The 24,926-nt window shown below is 34.2% G+C and overlaps 1 protein-coding gene across 9 annotated transcripts in view; it reads right to left on the minus strand.

The window, feature by feature from the left end:
• Positions 1–24,926, minus strand: part of SGCZ (sarcoglycan zeta) — a 447,021-nt gene that overhangs the window by 269,002 nt on the left and 153,093 nt on the right. The window contains exons 4-5 of one of the 9 annotated variants that reach the window (XM_035323858.1): positions 9,350–9,355; positions 1,878–1,923 (exon numbers count right to left, since the gene is read on the minus strand). The exons of 7 other annotated variants lie outside the window; for them this stretch is intronic. The gene's annotated coding sequence lies outside the window, so the exon portion shown is untranslated. Of the gene's footprint in view, positions 1–1,877; positions 1,924–9,349; positions 9,356–24,926 lie in introns of those variants that run through there. One more of the 9 variants, XM_035323853.1, reaches the window with a different exon arrangement.

A 24,926-nucleotide genomic window follows, 5' to 3' on the forward strand; every position in this document is an offset into this window, starting at 1 on the left:
CAATTTACGTGGTCAAACTTCAGGAATGGATACGATAGATTGAAACACTTCTTTTAATTCCCCCAGTCATCAACAAATTAAACAATAGTTTATCTATATAGTACACCCACAAAAATCAGTAGAAAACTCTTGCACAACAGCACTTTGGATAATGATGTTGAAAAATGCAGCTTAAAATCTTGCTTCTGCTGCATTTTCAAAAGTTCCGTGCTTCCCAAGCTAAAGCCTAATCCATTTAACAAATAGTACAAAAATACTGTGTTAAGAAATAAATGATTAACTGCTTCTAAAAACAATGAATTTGAAAATTAATCACTAGGAACAAACTGTTTTTAAACAATAAAGCTAGTATATGGCTCGTGTAAATAATACTTTATTTCCAAGTTGATTTGCAAATGCATTTATTAAGACATTAATTTGAAGGAAAAGCTATGTTTTAAAACACTGGATAAAACTCTATCAGTTCTTAGACAAAGACAAAACAATTATCATACCAGATAGAATGCTCTGCCTTCCAAGACACTTAAGCTAGACCTGCCTACTTGCTATTTAAGAAGTATTATCCAAGACCAAAGTCGTTCTCCTTCAGGTTCGGCATTATGTTTTATTAAATAAAATAACCTCCAACATTTCTAAAATGCATTACCTTGAAACTGGGACCTGTGAATGACATCAAAGTAGCAGGAAATGCAATGTTAAAAATGAAGAAATCTTTGCAACTATATATATGCACACATATATATTTGTGTGCATGTGTATGCATTTTTGCACCTGTGTGTTTGTGCAGATACATATATATACAATTATAGATATTCAAAACCAGTACAGGATTCTGTTAATTATAGAACTATACTTTAGCGGTATTTCCCTCCGTTTTCCATACATGTAATCCTCCTGCAGGGCAGGGCAGGCACACAGACTTTCAGGGCAGATAATGTTCCTTAAGGTAGGACAATTCAACTGTCATTAACTTCCATAAGTTTTCCTTAAAAGTGATTTATTTATATTGACACATTCCCAAGAAATTCTATGGGTCTCAACCATTCCAATATGCACTAAAGGATCCTTTTAATCCAAATAGTTCATAAATAGTACACAAACATAATAAGTAAATATCTTCTTTTCAATCTAGAAGTACACAAAAATACTGTAAGTTGGAAGCAACTTCAGTGGAGCATTAATTTTGTTATATTTCCATCATTTACATGAGTGCATCTGTATGAACCTGAAGAAAGTAAAATGATGAACTCCATATGCATATAATGTTCTGGACTCATGGATGAAAAAGCTTCAGTAACCCATTTTTATTTCTGAAAATTCTCTCTTCAAAAAGTTGAATAGTTTCACAGATTTCAATGCACAATTCAGTGTAATTTTGTCTATAACTTCAGAAATTAACAGCCCCACTCTGCAACAATTAGTTACTGAGTTAGTTAAGTTCAGTAGTCTTCAACAGCTAGAACAGTACCTAAAAAGTAATAAACTTCCATCTCAAGACATGGATTGTGTTAAGCTAAATAAAGGTCTTTTCTGACTCTCTCCAGACAATATTCTTGCAGTTCATTAATCATCATAACTGCAAAGTTCCTAAGATTTCCATACAGGTTTAAGTTTATGCAGAGTTTATGGAGCCCTACATCCAAAGACAGCTTTCAGACACTCAAAACTACAAGTGGTGTAAATCTATTGATATCCAAGATTTAGGTAGCCTGACCCAAAGACAACAGAAATCATTGTAGTTGAACATTGATCTCCTATCCTCCAATTTATAGATTTTCTACATTGAAATTACTATGAAAACACAATCTAACTTAAGATATCACTGACTGCATTTTACATACATCAAAGCAATCAGACTTAATTAAATGCTCACTTACTCTCCATAGTGATCTATACCTCTTTGGTCTGTCTTTAGCTTCCAAACTCTCTAAATAATAAAGAAAAATGTTTATTATATAATTAAATTAGGCTTCAGTATATCTAATTACATAAAGAAAGTATTTAATTCAGTATATCTAATTACATAAAGAAAATATCTAATTACAAAAGAAAAACACTTATGGTGGAACTCCCATTTCACCAGAGGAGTAACAACTGGAATATACAGAGGCTGCTGAAGTGGCTTGGACCAAACCACGATACAAATGCTCAGTCATGCTTCCATTATCTAAAAAAAAAAAAAAAATAATAAATGGCATAAAATACTTCACTTCCTTTCAAGTTTTTAAGTCCAATGCTTGTGTTTTTTCTCAGCTTCACATTAAAATAGAACTAAAAAAACTCATTAGCAGAATGGAGTGACTTCAGTTAGCCTTCTTCTTTGTGATACGTTATAAATTGTGAAATTGAAGTTTTTAAGAGTTCTTTTATCAATACATTTTAATTCAATCAGAAGCAAATAGCTCAGATATTCAATATTTTTAGTGTATTTTCTCCAAATTAGTTCTGTAGAAAATAAGCTTTACAATAGAGGTGGACAGAACATGCAAAGCCCAAATTTAAGCCAGTATTTTCCTAAAATTCACCTGTTTGAGCACTAGTATGAAGTTATGCATTTAAGTTAGAAGTTATGCTGAAGAAACCTTAAGGATTTTATGATTTTGCAACTATGAACAAGACTACTTTCTGGGTTTGACTCACCTAGTGCTTACTTTCAGACTGAAAGTTCAAACATTTCAGAACACAATTGAGAACAGGAATCTATAAGAAATACTTAAGAAATAATAATAATAAAAAAAATGTAGTGAGATTATGCTGCTCTAGCTTCTACTGCTAGGGCCAGAAATAAGGATTTTAGCTTTTTTTGGCCACTTGGGAAAAATAAATTAAAAAAAAAAAATCACTAAGTAAGTAGAAGACTGGATGTGAGTAACATTAACTGTGAAAACACAACAACTGTCTCAACAACTGACTCAACAACTGAGATATGGTAGAGAAAATAGTTATTTCTCCATATTCGTATCAGACTTTCAGTTACTTTAGACAAAAGCCTAAATGGGGTATTAAAGATTTTTTTTTTTAACCTGAGCTATTCATTCCTGTTCCAACCGCATGCTATCTGAAAATATAAAATACTGAGACAATTTTTGTTAATTATATTTTAGCTGGTTGGAGTTTGCACAGATTTCCTTTAAAAAACCTAAACAAGGCCAGTAAAGTTGGTAGAATAAAGAGAATGAGAAGAACTGATGGTACCTTCAACTCATTTCTGTCATAATAAAAATTTACATTTAAATTAATTCATACCTGCTATAATCTATTCACAGCTTCTAAAGCCATCAAAGCTTTTCTTCTTTTACATTTTGTATTGAAATATCTTGATTAACTCAAAATTCCACAATTACTTTACAGAAAAGTCTTCACATTAGTAGTGCATAAATAAAAGGCTATCAAAATGAGTATGATAACATCAGTGACAGAATATGTGCTTTTTATTTATACTTCAAAGCAGAGGCTTTAATATATTAAATGTGTGTCAGAATTTGTAACAGCACTCTACATCAACTTGCTTGTGTTTCTCTTTCTTTTCTTTCTGCCTTCAAGCATATTCCTCTATTTCCTGATTGACTTTTTCTTTTTTTTTTTTCCCAATTCAAATGTTAATGTATTACATCTGAGTTGATAGCATAGGCATGGAAGAGAAAGATAAGTGATACATCTTAGTACCTTTTCCTCTGAAATTACATTAGCCTTATGGGATACTGGATAGGATGAAGCTGCAGATTCAAAGATCATTACACTGCTTATTACACTTGGTATTTATCTTCAGTGCTGCTAAAGCTTTACAGAAAATCTAATTTCTCTGAAGCTGCATTAATGTCAAAACCACCACTTTTTGGATGCCAGACTTCATTCCAACTGGCAGATAATGCACAAAAGGATGTAATATCAATCACAGTTAAAGGTTTGGCATATCTGGCAAAGAATTCAACCAATGCTCTATTTCTAAATTACTGCAGTATCTTTGCTCTTCTATTCAGTTCATGTTTTGCTAAGCAGAAAGATGAAGTGTTGAGCAATGAAGTCAAGGTTGTGCTTAATCTTTTCTCATTCTATTATTACTTGGGAGGTCTTTTATGACTGATCTGGGTAACTTTTTCAATCTCAGCAATAGTCAATTTGGAGAAAATGGTACTGGGCATTCTAATTAAAACAAAGTAGAAAACAGAAACTGTGTCCCTTCCCACTCCACTTTTTTAGACAAAACCAAACCAAAACAAAAATCACACAACATCAGCTACAGTAATGTGTACAAACTCATCAGCCAACCTGTAACATCTTGCTGATAAAAGAAAATTATTGTCCACTACTTCAATATTAAACTTAAGACTTCAAATACAATCATAAAACGTTACAGGTCAGATGAACCATGACATAGAATTTCCTGTTTCTCTTTACCGAATTAAAGTGTGGAGACTGCTAGCTCAAGTCTACATGTCTGCATTTTAGACATTTAAAATTAGCTAAATAAATTCTAGCCTAAATTCTAGGTCTGTATTTCAAAGAATGTTACCTTCTTTATGTAAATATGCAGATTTACTAGCCTTTATGTTACCAGATGCTTGCTAAAAGTCACATGTATTTGGAAATAAAAATGTCAGTCACTTAAGAGAAATTTTAAAGGTAAACTAGAACTAGTGTCCAAGACATAAGGCATGACCCACTGTACGAAGCGCAGATTGACAAACAATCACCAATGGTTTAGAAATTATAAACCCAAGTGTTTTGCCACTGTCATGATCCAAATCAATCATTTCCCTTGAATATTGTAAAATAGCATGTGTGAATTAATCTGTGAGACAGTAATATTCCAAATCCTGACCACATTAATTAGCCCACTACATTTATCTCACTCTCTCTCCCTCACACCCTTGACCTTCCAAAGAAGGCCAAAAAATTCTCAAAAATTTAAACACACAGATACCTACACACACACTTCTTGTGTCCATTCAAACTTTTCTTTAGCATTTAGATCTAAAACTTCTTTTGAAATGCATCAGTTGTCAAGCTGTGTCATTTTATTACTCTGAGTAAAATTTTGTATTAAAAAGGATGGAGAGAATTAATTTAACATCCTTTGCAATTTTTTGTCTTCCACAAAAATGAGTACAAAAAGATGTTTTTCAGGAAATGTCTCCACTTTTGAAATACTTTACTTCCTTATAGCCCCAAACCTTTGTCTCACTAGCAGTTATTAAACTTTTTTTTTTTTTTTAAGTTCAATTTTATCGAGTGGAAAAGCCACATCTTCCTTTTATCTTCTTTTTACCTTCTTGAAAGAAGATATTAGCATGAAAGGAGGTATTAAGATATGTTTACATATTTTTCCTTGGAGCCTTTTGAACCTCAGATTACTAATGCTGAGCCATAGATTTAAAAAACAAGAATAACAGAAATGCAAGTGGTTAACTAACAGGGATCAGCAGGTGTGTCCATTACACTGAAGGACTTGTAAGTAAAATATCAGAAGATAAACTCTTAGGATTGACCTGAAATGCAGCAAAGAGCCTGGAAGAAAAATATCAATGAGTTTCAGAAATATTTGAAATATAATGTAAGAACAAAGAAAAGTGCTGCTCTAATCACTGCTATAATCATAAATATCGGTTGCTTAAAGCTCCTATAAATTCTGTTCAATAACCCTCTTCCTGACAAATACAATATACTTATGTCTCTTTTGAGCTAAAGTCCAGTCAGGAATACCACACCAAATCTCCTTCAGACTGGATTCTCTGTAATATTTTAGACTTTCTAACTAATTAAGAATGATTTTCTCGCTCATAGTCTGTTCCTGCTCTAAATCCTGACATTTAGTAAGTCAGTGTTATTTCTGTGACCAAAGCCCTGTCTTGTCATCGTAAGTTCACAAAGGAATAATACAGGTTTTAAAAGTCTCAACCAATCACAAAAAGATGGACAGAAGTATTGGTTAGCCCTTATCTAGAAACACAACTATTTCTCGATCTCAGAGAACACAAAGAAAAATACATTGCAGTAGGATTATTGTCCCCACCATTCAAAACATTAAGAGAAATTAGTGTAGAAACAACTATGGTTTTATAACCCAGTAATACAATACAGTGTTGCCCTCACAAGAACAGGTCACATGCTTTGTATTGCAGTTGACAGCTGTAACATGACATTCATACATTTCAAAGTTTATTTTATTTCACTAGGGGAAGAAAAATTGTCTACACTTCAGAAAATGTATAACAAATGATTACCTGTAGTACAATACTGTATTGTTATCTGCAGGTATTTTCTATGTTAGATATAAATACTAATATATAATTAAATTCCGTATATTTTATCTGGCTTTCAATAACTTGACTGTAAAAGGCTGACTTTTAAAAATTCAGTTATTTCTTGAATACTGATTATTTGAGAGAAGTGAAGTTAGCTCCAAATAATGTTTTTTTGTTTGTATTTTTTCCTTGTAGAAAGCTACGTTAATATTTTGCTTTCTTTGTCATTCTAATTAAATGGGAAGCAATATCGCTATATCTCAGTAATATTACTAATTTCTTTTTCTTGCATATTTTGCATTTATATTGCACTTTATTTCTTTTCAAGGTTATAGTAAATTATGTAATGTATTTAAACAGTCACAAAAACTTCCAACTCAAGCATGACTGCTTATTTCATTTATGTTACCTTAATGTAGCATTTCTCATTAGTTCCAGTTTTGAGATCTTAGAAGAGGTCTCACGAATCACAAGCAAAGTTCCTTCAGTAGTATTACCTGTAGTAATTATGTATAATTGCAAATTCTGAATTAAAATATATACACACACATTTCTGCAATGTTTCACGTAAAACTAAATAGCATTTCTAACTTTGGAATAAGAAAAAAAAGCTATGGATGGTATTGTAACTACAAATGAATTAGAATTTGTCTACTCTGCTTTTTTTATTATTATTATTTTTTTTTTCACTACTTCATGAACTTATTTCTGCCTTTTACTAATGAGAAGCACTACACCAGGGGGAGGGAGAGAGGGGGAACACATTGAAGCTGCAGCCTTCATGTACACATGGACAGCAGAAACACTAAAGAAAAGAAACCTGTAACAGCTGTAAGAAAGCTATGCTTCAACATAATGCATATTTTTTCCCCCAGAGATTGATCTGAAGTTTTTATCAAGCTAAAATAAATAAATAAATAAATAAATAAATAAATAAATAAATAAAAACTACTTCTCCAGACTGCAAAATGGACAATATACACAACACTCAGCAACTACGAACCATGAAATAATCTTATATAATGAATAGGGCCACAATCACAAACAAAACATCAAGCAGTCAGAGCAAAGCCCTGTCAGATGTGTAATCTCTAACAGGAAAGCAACTAAATAGGCTATGAATTTGATAGGCACAAAATACCGTGACAAGACTAACTTACTGCCTTAAACCTGAATTTTAAAAAGGGGTAAAAATAACATTAACAAAAACAGTATTTCCATACGAGAAGGAATCAATACCAGAAATCAGTGGTGAATTTGTGAAGGCTTTTACCTCAGTACATGGAGGTATAAATTTAAAAGACAAAAAACTAGACAAGTATTTTTGAGACCTGATACAAATTGAGTGGGGATAAATTTGGATTTAGATTACTATTACTATTTAGATTACCATTTGTGTTTGACTTCCAAATACATCACCATGCTCTTGATTTATTATATAGCTTAAAAAATACACAAATTGCAATTAAGTAGAAATACTGCTCATACAATGAAAGTTATTAACTCACAATTTCTACTTTCTTTCACACTGCCATGTAAAACGTGGTTGTTTATCTTCCGAGTTTACAAAACTCATGCACTATTTTCCAGCAAGACCAACTAGATCTTCAGGATTTTAGTATCTAGTCATTAAACTCTCCTTAAAAAATCTCAGACAATAACAGAAAAAATAAATAAATCTTTTAACACTTCAGCCTCCTCAGAAAATGTCCAAACCACTTGTAGCAAATTAAACTTTATACAGACTTAGTGGATAAGATTTTCATTGTATCTCACATATGTACAGTAATCATTATAACAACATGCTATAAAGAATAAACAACACATTGTTGAAAATAAAGACTAAAAGATCACCAGTAAACCCACCTGTGATCTAAAAAACTAGAGTGCAGGAAATGTCTATGAAGGTGTGGTGAGGGAACCATGCTTGAGCATGAGAAATTGCAAGAGTATGTGTGGGAAAGAAAAATTCTGGAATGGCACAGTCATGCCAAATCCAAAACAGTTTTGTCTCCAGAACTGACTGATTTTAACAGCAGTCCAAGCATTTAGCGGACACAAGCAACTTTAATGCCCACAAATAGTATCACAGAATCACAGAATTTCTAGGTCGGAAGAGACCTCAAGATCATCAAGTCCAACCTCTGACCTAACACTAACAGTCCCCACTAAACCATATCCCTAAGCTCTACATCTAAACGTCTTTTAAAGACCTCCAGGGATGGTGACTCCACCACTTCCCTGGGCAGCCCGTTCCAATGTCTAACAACCCTTTCGGTAAAGACGTTCTTCCTAACATCCAACCTAAAACTCCCCTGGCGCAACTTAAGCCCATTCCCCCTCATCCTGTCACCAGGCACGTGGGAGAACAGACCAACCCCCACCTCTCTACAGCCTCCCTTCAGGTACCTGTAGAGAGCGATAAGGTCGCCCCTGAGCCTCCTTTTCTCCAGGCTGAATAAGCCCAGCTCCCTCAGCCGCTCCTCGTAAGACTTGTTCTCCAGGCCCCTCACCAGCTTCGTAGCCCTTCTCTGGACTCGCTCGAGCACCTCCATGTCCTTCGTGTAGCGAGGGGCCCAAAACTGAACACAGTACTCGAGGTGCGGCCTCACCAGAGCTGAGTACAGGGGGACGATCACCTCCCTAGCCCTGCTGGCCACACTGTTTCTTATACAGGCCAGGATGCTGTTGGCCTTCTTGGCCACCTGAGCACACTGCTGGCTCATATTCAGCCGACTATCAACCATCACTCCCAGGTCCTTCTCTGCCTGGCAGCTCTCCAACCACTCATCTCCCAGCCTGTAGCTCTGCTTGGGGTTATTGCGCCCCAGGTGCAGGACCCGGCACTTGGCCTTGTTGAACTTCAAGCAGTTGACCTCGGCCCATTGGTCCAGCCTCTCCAGATCCTCCTGCAGAGCCTTCCTACCCTCGAGCAGATCGACACATGTACCTAACTTGGTGTCATCTGCAAACTTACTGAGGGTGCACTCAATGCCCTCATCCAGATCATCAATGAAGATATTGAAGAGGACCGGCCCCAGCACCGAGCCCTGGGGAACGCCACTAGTGACCGGCCTCCAACTGGATTTGACTCCATTTACCACGACTCTCTGGGCCCGGCTATCCAGCCAGTTTCTAACCCAACGAAGCGTGCGCCAGTCCAAGCCAAGAGCAGCCAGTTTCTTGAGGAGAATGCTGTGGGAAACGGTGTCAAAAGCCTTGCTGAAGTCAAGGTAGACCACATCCACAGCCTTTCCCTCATCCACCCAGCGCATCACTTCAACTTAAATACTACACATACAAAACCCGAAGTTATTTGAACGTTAAATACAATGTTAAACATGTAATTCCTGTATTATAAAACCACAAAATGCATACATTTAAGCTTTTATTTTCCAGGTAATATATGACATACACTCTTTTAAGCAAAATTCATTAAAATTAGATTATATTAAATACAAAGCCTTAATTTCCTTTCAGATGCACACTAGTTGCAGGGATACTTTCTACATTTTCTGTTCCTAAAGTGCTGCTATCATATCTCCTGCCTTTCCCAAAAGTTACCGTATTCCTGAAGCAGTCACTCTCATAGCAGTAGTAGTCTGCTACTAGTAGCCTCTCAAAACACACAAACACAGAAATGCCTGAGCTTGCCAGACCAATATTCTGGTAATTCAATGCAAGTCAGTTACAAGCCTGACTGTTCTGTGCTATGATTTTAGCGATGCACTGTTCTCACCTTTCCAATGACCTTGCCTACCACTGAATGATTATTTTGTTCCCTTCTAAGTACATCACATTTACCATAAAGAGAAGAAAAAAAAAAAAGCAAGAAGCATAGTTAATAAAAAGCACAACAAAGCAATAAAGGAAAAAGTCTACAGTACCTTGCTGTTGTGCATGAAAGGATAGCAGTACTTTTCATCATATAAAAAGGTTTGTCACACAATTTTCATACAGTTCTCCACCAGGGGTACACTGAAGAAGACAACAGATAGTAAAGATAATAAGCAATCACAATGGGGGGAATTTTAGCCTGAGAAATGTTTTAACGAAGTATCATAAAGAGAATGAAGTTGGTAGGGACTCCTGGTAGTCTTCTAGTCCAGAGCTGCTTAACGCAGAATTACCTTCCACCTTGGCCCAGGCTCCTTCAAGCTGCGTCTGGCTGAGTACTGCAAGTCTTCAGGGACAGTGGCTACAACCATTCACTCTCATGGCAAAGAATCTTCTCATTATGTCCAGTTAAGGCTCTCCTTGTTATAGCCGGTGACCGTTGCCTCTTGCCCTTGCACATCCTTAAGGAAAGCGCAGTTCCATCTTCTCTCTGAACACCTTTAGAAAGAAAGATGGCAGCTGGAATCCAAGCTGTCCTTTCTCCAGCCTGAACAAAATCCTGGTCCCTCGACCTCTCCTCATTCAGCATACAGTCCTACCCCTAACTATGCTGGCAGCCCCCAGTGACTTCTCCAGCACATCAGAACCTTTCCTGTACCAACACGTGTAATTTACAAATGTTGGTGGAAAACAAGCCGGACTCTTCTGAGGGGCCGACAAATCTAAGACAAGGGACTACAGATTGTACATCTGTATGCAAAATGCAAACAGGAAATTGTGATTAGCTGTAAGGAAGAAAAATTACCACGACAGCAGTCAAATACTGGAAGATTGTGGAATTTCAGTCCTCAGAGATATTTTAATCTTGATAGGTCAAGACCTGCATAGTTGGATCTACTTGGACCTGCTCTGAGCATGAGGTTGGACAAGAAAATCTCCCTCCCTAAATAACTCGGTGATTCAATGTGTGATACAAGTTACAGGAAAAGCTACTATTAGCATAAGCTGGCAACATTTCCCACAGGCCTGAATATACATCAAAGCAAAACTTCAAAACAAACATCAAGGTGCATTAAGTAGTTCAGTGACTGTTTCTTTACCAATGTGGCTTAATTTCTTCCAAGTCAAATGACTCATCTATGACTGATTTACGTATGTCATACCACCTACATCAAGCACTGAGAAAACTTAAGCCTCTTCTTCATTGGTGTACTTCTAGATACTAATTTGAAAAAAGCATATAAAAATAAACACACAGAAAACTACATCCTGAAAACTGATAAATATAAATGCAGCTTCTTGGAAGACCAGGTTACCGTAGTTACCACAAAATCAGTTTAAAAACAGTTTCTGGGTTGCAGCAAATATTGAATTTTTTGTTACTTTTGGTTCTTTTATTTCTGCAATGCAGCAGAAGAAACTGACAAAAGTACCTTAATTAATCTGCAGGGGAAAACATTTGGGATGTCTGACACTAACACTGGTATATTTCAAGGAACAACACAAGGGAGAGTTGAATTGGGCTATGGGATCTAATGTACAGAAATGCTCAAAGCTTTCTGCACTTGAAGCCAAGGAGCTATGCTTGAATAGAGCTTACATAATGATAATCATCTATAAATATTCACTCAAGTGGAATATTTAGCCTTAAAATCATACGACCCCTACTTTGTCACTTACTGTGAGAGTAAGAATGAAAATGGGGATATCACCTTTCATGATAGTATGCAAATAAATAAAAGATTGTGAAGCCTTTCAGGTAACTTCATGGTTACCATTAGGGAAAAAAAAAAAAAAAATAGAGCAAAATAAGAATTCTGTCTTCAGAGCATGAGCCTGGTTTAATACTTAGTAATGAATGAAGAATGAGGTCATGCACACACTGATGAAAAGAAATATATATACATATTAATTAGCATTTACTCTTTGAACTTTGTCCATCCTATTAAATGATGGGAAAAGAGTTTTTATGGAAACACTACATACTGAAATACACAGACTACACATAAATGCAAGGGTTGAGATGCAATACAAGATAACGTTAGTCTTATTTCTGATATTTTATAGCTTTGACATCCTTAATTATATTATTTTACTGTTAGAGTGGTTAAGAATGTTACATTGTACTATTTTGCTTCCCTAATGCACTTTCTCTATCAAAACACCTTCTGTAACATGGCAATTAAGCAGCTGCTACTTTCCTTAACTTTCAGCTCTGATTCTATACTATCTCAAATTGTTTTTTATTGTGAGAACCCCAAAATAATTAAGATGCAAATAGTGGACAGAATGTACACTAATATTGCCCCGTTTCCTTACAATTGCTGACTAGTAATATCCTATTCCTTTTAATCCTTCTTCACAGTTATTAATTAGTTTTACTTTAAACTGTCACATGCTTTATTCACTAATTTTATGGACTCAGATCAAATATTTTGAGATCTCTCAGATGAAAATTCACTATTTCTCTTCAATATCTTTCACAATCCTGCAGGCAGCTGACCATCTCCTTTACTATTTCTGGTATTGTTTCCTTATAAAGTTATTTGAGAAAGAGATTTTACAGGGAGCTCAATTATGCATTTCAAATTTGATCAAACTGCTCAAATCTTTAAAACGTGACTATTTTTTACATTAATTTGTTTTTGTTTTAGTTAACCAAAGTATTTATATTTTCGGTGATGTTGCTTTAAATTCAAAGGAAATTATTTCTATAAACTAATGATCATAACTTGACTTAAATATAAACTGTTTACACAGCAAAATATATCTATCCTTTCGTAATACTTTAAGGAATTATGCTCCTAAAAATATGTATGATGGACTTAAAATACATTCTCTATTACGGACAACTTCATCAATAAAAAAAATATAGGTTTTATAAAGCATGTTGTAGTCCTGACATGTAATGTTTTGCTAAACCTTTAGAAACAAAAGCAGCTTGTCTGAGCAAAAAAGGCAGTGACTCTCAAAAGCATCTCTACAGTAGACACAGAATATTAACGACATGGCTTACAGAAAATATTTCCAAAACGTAAGAGGGAATAAAATATATTTTTTCCTCCAGTTGAAATTAATATAATCTGCAGAAATACCACAATCATAATTATAGTGCTAGTGAATAGTACTATAAAAGACCAGAATGAAGGTTATTTCACTGTCTTAATGATTCTATCATCTAAATATATTCAAATGTCACATTTAATCATAACATTTAATTTTCCTCAATACTCAGCCTGACATCTCTCTAAAACCTCTTTATCCTATATTTTTAAGACTGTATCAACTCATCTTTCATTTTCATACTGTTAACATTTTCAATATATGCAAAAACATGAATACTCACTCACAGATGTAAGCTTCAGATTAACAGCACAATTACAAAACTCTAACAGGTTATCTTATATAATCCCAATTATTTTCAGATTTTCTCCTTTACAAAATTTTATGCAATTGTTCGAAGTTGTAGCAAAAAGGATCTGAGGTGTTTTGTTTTTTTTTTGTTGTTGTTGTTGTTTGTTTTGTTTTAAATGATGGACTGTACTTCTACCATTTAAATCTCTGGTTTCCAAAAGCCAGATCAGGTTACTACAGATTTCATAACGTGTTTTTTTTTGGTGGTGGGGAGGCAGTGGAAAGGAGGTAAAAAGAGAAAGGTAATATAGACCTTTACAGAACAATAAATGACCTAAAGGCGTAGTTGCAGATCTGAACCCAACAGTGGTCAAACACAGTAAAGCTTTGGATTCTGAAGCTACAAATTCCTTTGTAGTTCATACAGTATCATGTGCAAAATAAATAGGGTTTGAAACATGCTTATTCAACACAGTATTAAATAACATCCAAAGTGCCTTTGCCACCAAGGTGGCAAGGTAAAAAATACTGTCTCTATATTGATATTTCAGAGGTTTTGAGGCATGAAACAGAAGTTTATTCATGAAACTAGTTATGTCTACACAGATGTAATGAACTATACAAATTCTAATGTATGATTCCACTATGGAAATATTAGACAAGGAATATACAGGTATATTTTGTATTGTCCAAATACATTTTGAATTTTTAAATTCCCAGGAAGTTTTAGAAAACTCCATTTTGTTTACTCGCACCAATATGAGATCCCTTACAGCATCTAAAAAAATAATTCTAGACTCTGTTCAGCTGTTCAAGACAATCACTGCAGATTTTATAATGCAAAAGTTGAGCACAGGAACATTTCACAAACAGTGTTGGATTTCCTTCAAGTATTAAGGTTCTAAAAACACAGCCTTTTGGTCCAGAGTTGAGGGAAGAATTAAAATTACATTCCACAGGCAAAGTACAGAATTCAGAATTTTCCCTTATTCAGAGTTTTAGACATCTTCTAAAGAGAAGACAGATGCATTCTTTAAAAAAATCTAATCTAAATCCTTTAGTAAGTTGACTACATTTTTCCTAATCATTTGTTTCAGTGAAAGTACACAGAACTGTATAAAACCTAAAAACAAGTAGTTAACTAGTTATTAACCACTGTATGAAACTTACAATTGTAAGCACCTTAAGATCATTTTTTGTCATTTACACAAATCTTGCAAAATCATGTTTATTATTATTATTATTATATTATTATTATTATTATTTGTTTTTGTTTTTCTGGTAGAAGCAAGCTACCACAGAGCTTCAGAATTAAAAAAATAATAATAAAAACTTGTCAAAAAATGAATTAGCTGGAATCCAATTCCTGCCCATGATAAAGTAGTTGGAACTGGCTATTCAATGCAACTTATTGTTAGATCAAAACCAAGTTCCTTAGAATAGATTCTGCCTGTACACACAAAAAATAAACAATATATTCTTTCAATTCCTTTTTATAAATCCAAAAAAAAAAAAAAAAAAAAAGCTATTCTACTCACTGAAGCATATCAATGTTTACTAAATTCATTCATCAAACACATTCCATTTTTCATTTATATAGTGGGAAGAAATAATAACTTCTGAGTACAGCAGTTCAAAAATATGGACACAAACTCACTTCAGCATTTTAACTTTTTTTTTTTTTTCCAAAAAACAACTTTTGATTGATTTTTAAGATTTCCTGGCCAAGAAAACATGTTGTAAATAGTATTTTCAAGTCAGCCAAACAGAACTATAATGAGGTAGTTGAGGAAGACAAATCTCTGCAGTCTGTAACTGTACAGCTTTTGCTTTTCAGAATTTCATTCGCAAATCAAACATATTGTAAAAAAAGCGACCAAGATTTATTTATCTCTACTACTCAAGTCTTCTGACTCCAAGATTATACATGTGCCTTTTAGGGCGAGACTGAACTAATTCAGTCTTTTGTAGAGTATGACTTAGGATCATGACAAATATATAGAGACATGAGCAAACCATAATTTGTGACAGTTGTTAGGAAAAAAAAAAAAAAACACCTTTGTACAGCAAAACTTGTTGATGCCAGTTGAACATGTTAATTTGCAACATGTTTTAGTAATTTTGAACCCATTTTACATGACAGTCAAATCAGCTACATTAAGATTGGATACCTCTGGTAACCTACTCAGAAAATTATTTTTTTTAGGCCAACAGCAGTTATCATTCATTAAAGAATGTCTAATTACTAGGGTTTTTGATTATGAAAAGTAAGTGTGTTGGCCATCAGCACTATTGGCAGCAAGGCATACAAATTACTGTTCTGCAGAAACAAACAAAACAAAACAAAACAATCTATTGGCAGGTATTTGTATTTGGACAATACAATACCTGCCATCCATGGAAAGTAACAGAAAGGCTAAAACAAGAGATTAATTATTTAATTCCTACTCCTGAAACCACAGCAGCATGATTAGTATCCCTCTTTCTCACATAAGCAATCAAAATTCTGAATAAATAGTATACCGAATGAGAAGATCATTCTTCATAAAGCAAAATTCTGATCTTTTTTTTTTAAAAAAAAAAAAAAAAAAAAGTGGTATCAATGTTCCCTGAAAGTGCGTTACAAGCAAAGACAGAAGTTTTATCACTAAATGTTACTCAAACTGACGAAAGTTTTGAAATTAATTTAACCTAAAAGCTAAGCAATTCCAGAGTGCAGCTGTGGCATCTTTCCACCTATTCTTAAGATACTGTTAATAGCATAAGTTAAACACTTTTTTTTTTTCCACTTGAACTGTTTATTTTCATGAAATTGACCTATGGAATCAAAACTGAATGCCTAATTTATGATCATGCATTCACTTTTAAGTGGCCATATTTGCCAGTTACAGAGCTGAACAATCAATTACCTGCTGTGCACGTTAATCCTACTCTTCTACTTAAATACAGGGTTTGGATTTTAAAAAGTGAGATGTAGGAACAGATTAAAGACCAACTGCAAGTGTCAAGGATAAGCTAGAAAACCGCACCAATTGCCTAAAGTCTAAGACAGGAAGATGAAATTGCTGGAATGGTGGACCAAGAGTTCAGAGAGGCTGTGGAGCCGCTAAGGGAAACTTAATGGCAGCATCCCAATGAGGAACTAGAACCTGTCTAAATAAGAGGAGTGAAAATGCCTTCGAAACTAGGAATAGTTGATAAGAGTTGGAACAACATTGAAGGTTCAAGGCAAACTGACATCAATACATGATCCCTGCCAGGAACCTGCAGAGAGTATCTGCTGCTGCCTGGTCCAGAAAGTGCTAATTAGTTATCAGTGCAGAAAAGCAGCTGTTAACTGGCATTCCAATGTGCAGTTCATGTCAAAATATAACTACAGTACACAAGGTCACTCATGGCTAACAAAAGGTTAAAAATATTACATAAGGCTACATAGGTCAGGAAACAAGAGAAAGTAAGAAGGTACCTGAAATACCAAAAAGGAATGAAGTTGAAGCCTGCCAGTATTACTAATTTATCAAATACCATGATGCAAGAAGCTCCAAAAGCTTATGCTGGCAAGGCACAGTGCTTAGTAACAAGCAAAAAGAACATTTAATTAATTCAGCCAGTAATTAATAGATGTGGTTTTGCTGAACTGAAAGTCCCCTCTCCATATAGTATGATGTTTTATTATTATTTTTTTAATGTTATCTAGTCTTATCAATTTGTCCTTCCTTCTATTTTAACTAGCATACCATAGAGATTCTGTTCTGTGTTCCCACATTGTGATGGACCCTTTCAGGTTTTACCTAATGTTCTAGCAGAGCACATCTGGAAGGTTACAACGACTTTTACAAAAACAGAAGAGGAGCTGCTCTTGTGCAGTAAATTAGAAGAAACGTTACAGCTTGTGTCACTGTAGTTATTTCTGATCTAGTAGAGAACATAAAAACTGTACTCTATAAGCAATAAATCGCAATAATCAAATCATTGTTTTGGTAGAACCCCCCTCTATGGTTTTCCTCTACCTACTCCTCCCAAGAGCAGAATGCCATACAGATCACGAAGCCTGGAGAGTCAGGCAGAGTACACCTACCTGATTCAAGTCCATGAAAGGAAATACAAAATACATTGTAAACAAACAAACAAAATAAATAATAAAATTAAAAACACACATAAAATACATATATACTTGCTCCTTTATAGGGAGACCTATGCACAACTGGGGATTCAGAACAAAAGAGGTAGGTCTTCCCCTTACTTTCCCAGATTCCAGTCTTCCCATTATTCTATCAAAGCACAAGAGAGATAAGGGGAAGGGACAGACGCTATGAAAACAACTGAAATGAAATGCAACTTTTTTAAAAAAAAAATAATCAAATATATTTTTATTTTATAGCCCATTAAATTAACTGAATTGTTCAAAAGTAGGAAAACATCCTTCTGAAAAATAAGACTCAGTATCTTTAGACAGTTTATGCTGTATTAAATGTTCAAGTCCATTATTAAAGTATAAGTGAGGACAAATAGTTCTTAGTTTTAAAGCAGTCATATGGTAAGATAGCAAAAATCTAACAAAAATAGAACTCTCAAGCATTTGGGGATGGACAGCATTTCAGAAAGTGCACCTTTAATCAAGGTAGTTACATTTATTTAAATCTAGAAAATAACTTTCATACAGCTATAATATACTGCTTTCTTTTAAGTGCTTATTAAAATTCTTGATTTGCTAACAAAAAACTCTTCACCTTCCTCCCCTTGTTTCACACATGAATAGAACAGATTATGCCTAATTGAAAACTGCAGTCAGAAAAGCAATCAGACTGACGTGGCTAATAACAGGAGCTTCTTCTAAAACATCATTATAAACTAAATTGGAATTGCATTTTTTTCTAAATATGAAGTCTGCTATTGTTACAGTGTGAGCTGTTTCTCAATTGAATTTAAGAAAAAGAGACAAAACTCAGCGTGTATGTTTTTGCCTGCACCTGGACACTTAAGTATCCCATCTAATAGAACTAACATTTCAGCTCTAATATTATTATTATATATTTATTTCCCTCATTAAATTATGAATATAAACTTCAGACAACACTGTACTAAATGGGGTTCCTCTACTCTCTGGCAGTGCATTTTTCCTGAGGGGCAGCTGACAGAAACCATTTTAATGGATAAGTTTGTACTGATTTTGAGTTTAAACCATTTTTGTTTGTACTGATTTGAGTTTAAACCATTTATCTTTAGCTTCTTCATACAGGCATCATTCAAAAAAATCACTTTCCCACAAAGAAAAATTATATTATATATATATATTATTAGAATATTATATGTTATATTTAAAAACTATATTATACAATATATATGTTATATAATATATATGTTATATTATATACCTATTATATTATATACCTATTACTGGCCTTGTAAGGTACAAGGTAAGGTCCCAGTTCTGTATAACTCCATGTAAGGAAATGATATGACTTGACATTGATGCAAAATGTTTACCAAACTGAGACCTGAGTTTACAACATCACCTCTTCAACTATTCTGTCAAATGTGATTTTTCAAACAATTAGTTGTCTCTTCAATGTCTTTTTTTTTTTTTTACCATTTGTTTTCAGCTGTGTTTAGTATTGACTTCTCTATAAAACCACACTCACTATTTGTTTCGAATAAAGCCAGCAGCAAATAAATTGAGCTACAGAGAAATTAATCCAAATGGACAATTACATGTCTATGCTAATTGGTTTTGTTATTTGTCAAATCCTTTATTTAGGTCACTGCAAGGGAAAAGTAACCTATAAGGCTGTCAAGAACTTCTGAAGAAAATTCATGTCAGAATAAAATAGGGGTGCATCTTTTATAAAGCATAACAGGGAAAATAGAATAGTACTCTCATCAGTAAATTATTCTTACACTCAGTAACTTGTGCTAGTAAGATACATCTGAACTGGAGAATAAATTTACGTCTCATGTCTAATAGTTTGTCTTAGGCTCTTCCAATGAACCTGCCTGCTGGTATTTTTTTTTCCTTTTTAATAACCTGTTCATATTCTTGACCTAACCATGATTTGCTGAACAAAAAAAAAAAAAAAAAAAAAAAAAAAAAAAAAAAAAAGTCTAGTGATTCCAATTTGAAATTCCTAATAACAGACAAAATAACATTTATTTTTTAGAGATATTCCCCAATTCTTGTCTTGCGGACCAGCTTGTTTCAAACATCTTTAAAACTACTCAGAAGAGGATAAACTGTGTGCTAGTAGCAAGATCCTTATGGTACAGTCTTTCATTCTTCTCTCCAACATTCTTTCCATGGTAGTAGGGACATGCTTAAAATAACAGGGATGCTGTGTCAGTTGCCTGGAAAACATTGATCCTGAGAAGCTTAGGATCAGCATAAAGCATACCTTGTGTGGTTGAAACTTGTAGAAGTCCGGATTCTTGAACTCTTGTTCTCTACTGGGCTAATCTGAATGTTGATTGCTACCATTTATTTTGAACTATGAGACTGACTAAAGTTAACTCTGGGTATAATCTATAGTAAAAGATTTAACACACATTGCAAGAGAAATAAATCACTGTATCTTGCCATGCAGGAGTAACTGCCAGCAAAATGTATGACCACTGAGTATAAAAACACCTGCAAGATTTGTTTTCTAGGCTTCATCCTAGAGCATTACAAGAAGCCAACTGGGAACAAATTCATTTAATACAGTAAAAGTAGGTGAAAACAGAAACAGCACTGTATAATAAATAATTCATGACCTACTGCCATTAACAGGGTGGGGGTAGAGGAAGGATGGGTGTCTGACAGAGATGCCTGGAATTTAAATAGACGTTGTCCTAGACATCACTGTTAGCCAAAATAAACATCTCAAACATCTCTCCTTTGTGAGCAAAATGAAAAAATAAACTTTTTTATATATATATATATATATATATAGTTATTCTCCCAACTCCAGCAGTACCTACTATTGATTACCTTTTAACCATTTGGACATTTGAAAAACTTTGTGTAAAATATCACGACCCACAAAACTTGTTACACCGGACAGATTTCACACAATGTGACTGACATGATACATCCAGCAGACATGGGAAAACATTACAACTTCAATGCAAAATTATCAAAGAAAGGACTCCACAAGTGTTTTAATCCCTCAGTAAACACAATTGATAGAATAAGTTATGAATAATGCTTACTGCATAAGCAGGCTTTTTTTTTTTTTTTTTTTTTTAATTAAACTTTGTAGTAGCAAATGAGTTAAGCACATAAGCAATATCATCCTTCTTTTACACTCAGTTGTAAAAGGATTTTTGGATCCAAGATGAGTAATAAGCCGTTATCCAAGCCAGAACTGTAACAATTAGATGCAAGACTGTATGAAAGAAGCTAGGGATAATATGATCCTCTATAGCACTTTGCAAAAAATTGAGTGTGGTCACTTATACTACAATTTAACAAAAAGGGACCCAAGGAACCACAGCTCACAGGTCTCCCATATGCTCAAGATTCTTATTTGCAATTAGGAACCATAAGGGCAATTTGCCCTCAGCACTTCCTGGTAAAGAAATTCACTGGGAATCTTACATATGTTTCAAGACTGTATACTGTTATGAAAATTTCTATGGCACCTTACATGTAGGGTTTTAAACAGAATGTTAGGTGTTCCAACTGCAACACACAATGCCAAGAAAATCCAAAGTACAGTAATCAGGAATCATTCAACCTGCAGCCTCATGTCTACATGTTATCTTGTAAATTGTTGTGTTTTTCACCTCATCCTCAGATTATTGAACATTTCAGCATGGCAGTTTGTGTCATTACATCTAATTACATAATCAGAGTGAATTCAAGTAGCCACTAAATTAGAATTATTTGCCTATGATTTATTGAACTGTTAAGTTATAACAGACTTCATGTGGGGAACAGCTTCAGCAACACATTTGACTACATTCTGTTTTCAACCTCTGAAACTAGGAATCTGAAAATAAGATAAAAACTGTATGAAACAATCAAGACCTGTATCTCTTTACAATAACCAAAATCAGAGTTAGTGAATGACTCTTAGTTACCTCACATCTCAACGTACCTTTTTTTTCCTCTCCACTTTCTCAGAACTCCTTTCCCATTTCTAGTCACTGTCTGACAAAAAACATACTTTGCTTCTGTTCCTCCTGTTTCCTGTAGTTGTAGAATAAAACTCTAAAATTACTGCATGATTACAAGTTAATTCAAATGGCTTTACTCATCTTCAAGATCAATTTTTTAGTACTATAGAAGTTCCCACATCAAGTACCTTAAGAGTTCTGTATGGGATAAAATGTAATCTTTTAAGCCCTTTTACACATAATTCTCTCCTTTTGCTACAAAGGAGGAGAAGGTCTAAATATGAGTTTAAGAACCTCCTTCAGCTCAGAATCTCTAAATTCTCTCTTACACCCATAAAGTCAGAATCCAATTCCCTTTCTTCAGTGACCTGGCAAACATGAGTAAATGAGAGTATACAGAGGAATCTTAAGCATCCAAAATACTGCAGTAGAGAAAATGTAGATAGATATAATTTACAATTGAAAATTGCCATAGAGCTTTTCCACATGAGGACAACCATATTTGGATAGTTTGAGGAGCTGTGTTTTCATACATGAAGTATAATGTAAGAACCGAGTATTATTCTGTGTGTATTCACTGTGGTTTTTGAATCTCATGAGAAATCTGACTTTGCATCAATCCCCAAAGACCCAGATCTTAAACATTTCTGGAGAATGAACTCATTACATATTTCTGAACATTAACAGAAATGAAGCCCTGTGACTTACTCATAGCTCTTCTAAAAGATAAAAAATAGATCAGAGTGAAAGATCAGATGTCACATACATATATTTTGTGCTGCTGTTTATCATGCCATGAACTAGTCTTTGATCAAGGATCCGCTCATATAAGGTTGATGTACCAAGTATGGAATGCAGTACTACCGGGGCTCCCCCCACCCTCTCTCAACTACAAAACCAACTCTTATGTCAATTAGAACATTCTACCTTCTGAAAGCGAATAACACTTAATACCCACTAATGACCTAGAGTCAAACAACTAGTACTTCCTATTCATTTTGTATAATCCATTCTCACTGAAAGAACCAAATAAATTTGGTATCATATAGGTATATATGTATGTATAGCTACATGTGTTTCAAAAATTCTCAAAGAAAAAAAAAAAGAAAGACTAATATTGGCATTAATGCTACAGTTTCCCCACGTTTAAATTAATACTGAGTAGTTTTGCTTCAGTAATCTGATATATTCATATGGTACTCTTTCAAACAATTCACAAGATTATACATTGTCAGACTGAATTTGAAGAAAGAATTGACATATAAAACTGCATGTTTATATTCATAAATCAGAAATGATTCTTGGAAATAACTGAGCAGGCAGTATTACAGAGAAGCAGAGAGTTTTCTTCTCCACTTAAGCATAAATTCATTAATCCCAAATTTTGGTCCCTTCTACCAAATAATTCAATATTAATATATTTGGTCCGGTTCAACAAAAGAGCTCTTGACAACACACTTTTTTCTGATTATTGTTAACAATGCACAGTCAAAACCCTGACAAATGTTTAAAATGGAAGTTTAAACACACTAAAAAGTAAATTAAAAACCTATCACAGTGTTATAAGCACAATGAGCAAATGGAGACTGCCAGCAAAACCTTTTTAAAAAGAATTAAAAATCACAAATACAGTCTTTGCTGCTCCCCATGAGAACAGCTTAATTTCCCTTTTTCTGTGATGCCCTGGCTCACAAAAGCTGACTCTGGTGCCTGTCCTTATCTCAAATTCACCTCTCTCTACTTGGTTTGCTGTATAGTGGAAGTGCCTAGTCTGTAATATGGGAATACAACTCAGCTCTCAGTCATGTTGTAAGGGTATTTTGTTCCCACCTGCTCACCAGTCTTACTCTATTACTTTCCAATTTGTTTTGCATAGCCTCCAATCCTTAAATTTCCTCTTGTCTAATACACCTCCTTTATAGTGTCACTGAAAGTCTCTGCCATGCTAAGACAGGGCTCATTGTTTGCTTTCAGGAAAGGTCCAGCCCAAGGTTAACATGAATAGAAATGATGTTTAGGTGAAGGAATGAATTCCTATTCAAATATAGCCAAATATAGCCAAGGTGGTCTGATTCAACACCATCCTCCCTCTCCAAAGCCACCAGAAACTTCTTATAACATATTTTAAACCTGCTGAAACATCCCTGAACCTCTCCTATGTCTCTAGAAGTGTTGGAAATCCTCAGTATTGTTATAAAATATTAAATGATATTTCAATGCATATATATATATATACATATATATATTGATATATATTCTTTGATATATTCTCTTCCTTCTTACCTTCCCTCTGGCTCAAAAAACTATCAGCTTCTTTTATACTCCCATGTAGTTCTCATATCCTTTATTTTTGTTGTAGTTATTCAATCCCTTTCTAAACCATTTCATCCCACCCCCAAATTTCTCATCATACTTCTTCCTTATATTTGTTGACATCATTAGAAAATGCAGTTGCTTTGAATATTTTTGTTTGTTTTAAACTTTGTCAGTTATATTGTTATGACATATTCTGTCACTCAACCTTAACTAGCAAGTTTAATGCCTAATTCAAGCAAGCAAATTACTTCTGTATCTTTAGTGGAAAAAATAAAAAAAATAAAAAAAATCCAGTGGGTGATCCAGAGCACCCATGTTACAAGCTTCTTCTTTCAGATGACTTATTGCCACTTGAAACAATGTCCTTCCTAAGATCTAAGGAAGATTTCAGAGTATATACATGACTAAAATTGTAGACTTCTTTGACAAAGTAAAGCTATCCTATCAGCTAAGAATGTCTCTAAAAAGCAAGAAATATTTGGAGTTGCCTGATACTGCCTATGGATTACATGATGATACATGTTTGCAGAATTTCATTTAGACATGCACAGTTATTATTGAATGATAAGACAATTTAATACCAGATATGCTTGTGCCACTGCTGACACCAAGTGCTTTTTAAAAATGAAGAATTCCACATAAAAAGGAAATTATGCCCTAACACAACACATTCTTCTCACTTCTGTCCATGAAACATATGGTAATCCAATAGTTGTAACTGTAGTTTAAGTATCAGCATTATAGGTCAATCCATTTCACTTTCAAATACAGTTCAGAAGAAACTGCTTTCAGTACCAGAAAACAGGTCAGTTCATGGCCTTGATCAGATCTTCAATACAGTATTAAAGGATTTGCTATGTCATTTAGCAGCATCCTTGGAATGAGATACTGAATTTCAAGTTGCTGCCAATTTACTGAACTCCAAAACTACTCTAAATTTATTTCTTCTTGGAGAGATGTACACCATACAGCACAGATATTCAGTTCTGAACAAAGATTTTCATTTTTTTCTATGAAAAGATCAAGCACTGTTCATCGTGCCCACCACTCTAATCTGTAACTCATAACAATAACTGTTTT

The sequence above is a fragment of the Oxyura jamaicensis genome, chromosome 4, assembly GCF_011077185.1.
Source record: "Oxyura jamaicensis isolate SHBP4307 breed ruddy duck chromosome 4, BPBGC_Ojam_1.0, whole genome shotgun sequence".
Classification (NCBI taxonomy): Eukaryota; Metazoa; Chordata; class Aves; order Anseriformes; family Anatidae; genus Oxyura; species Oxyura jamaicensis.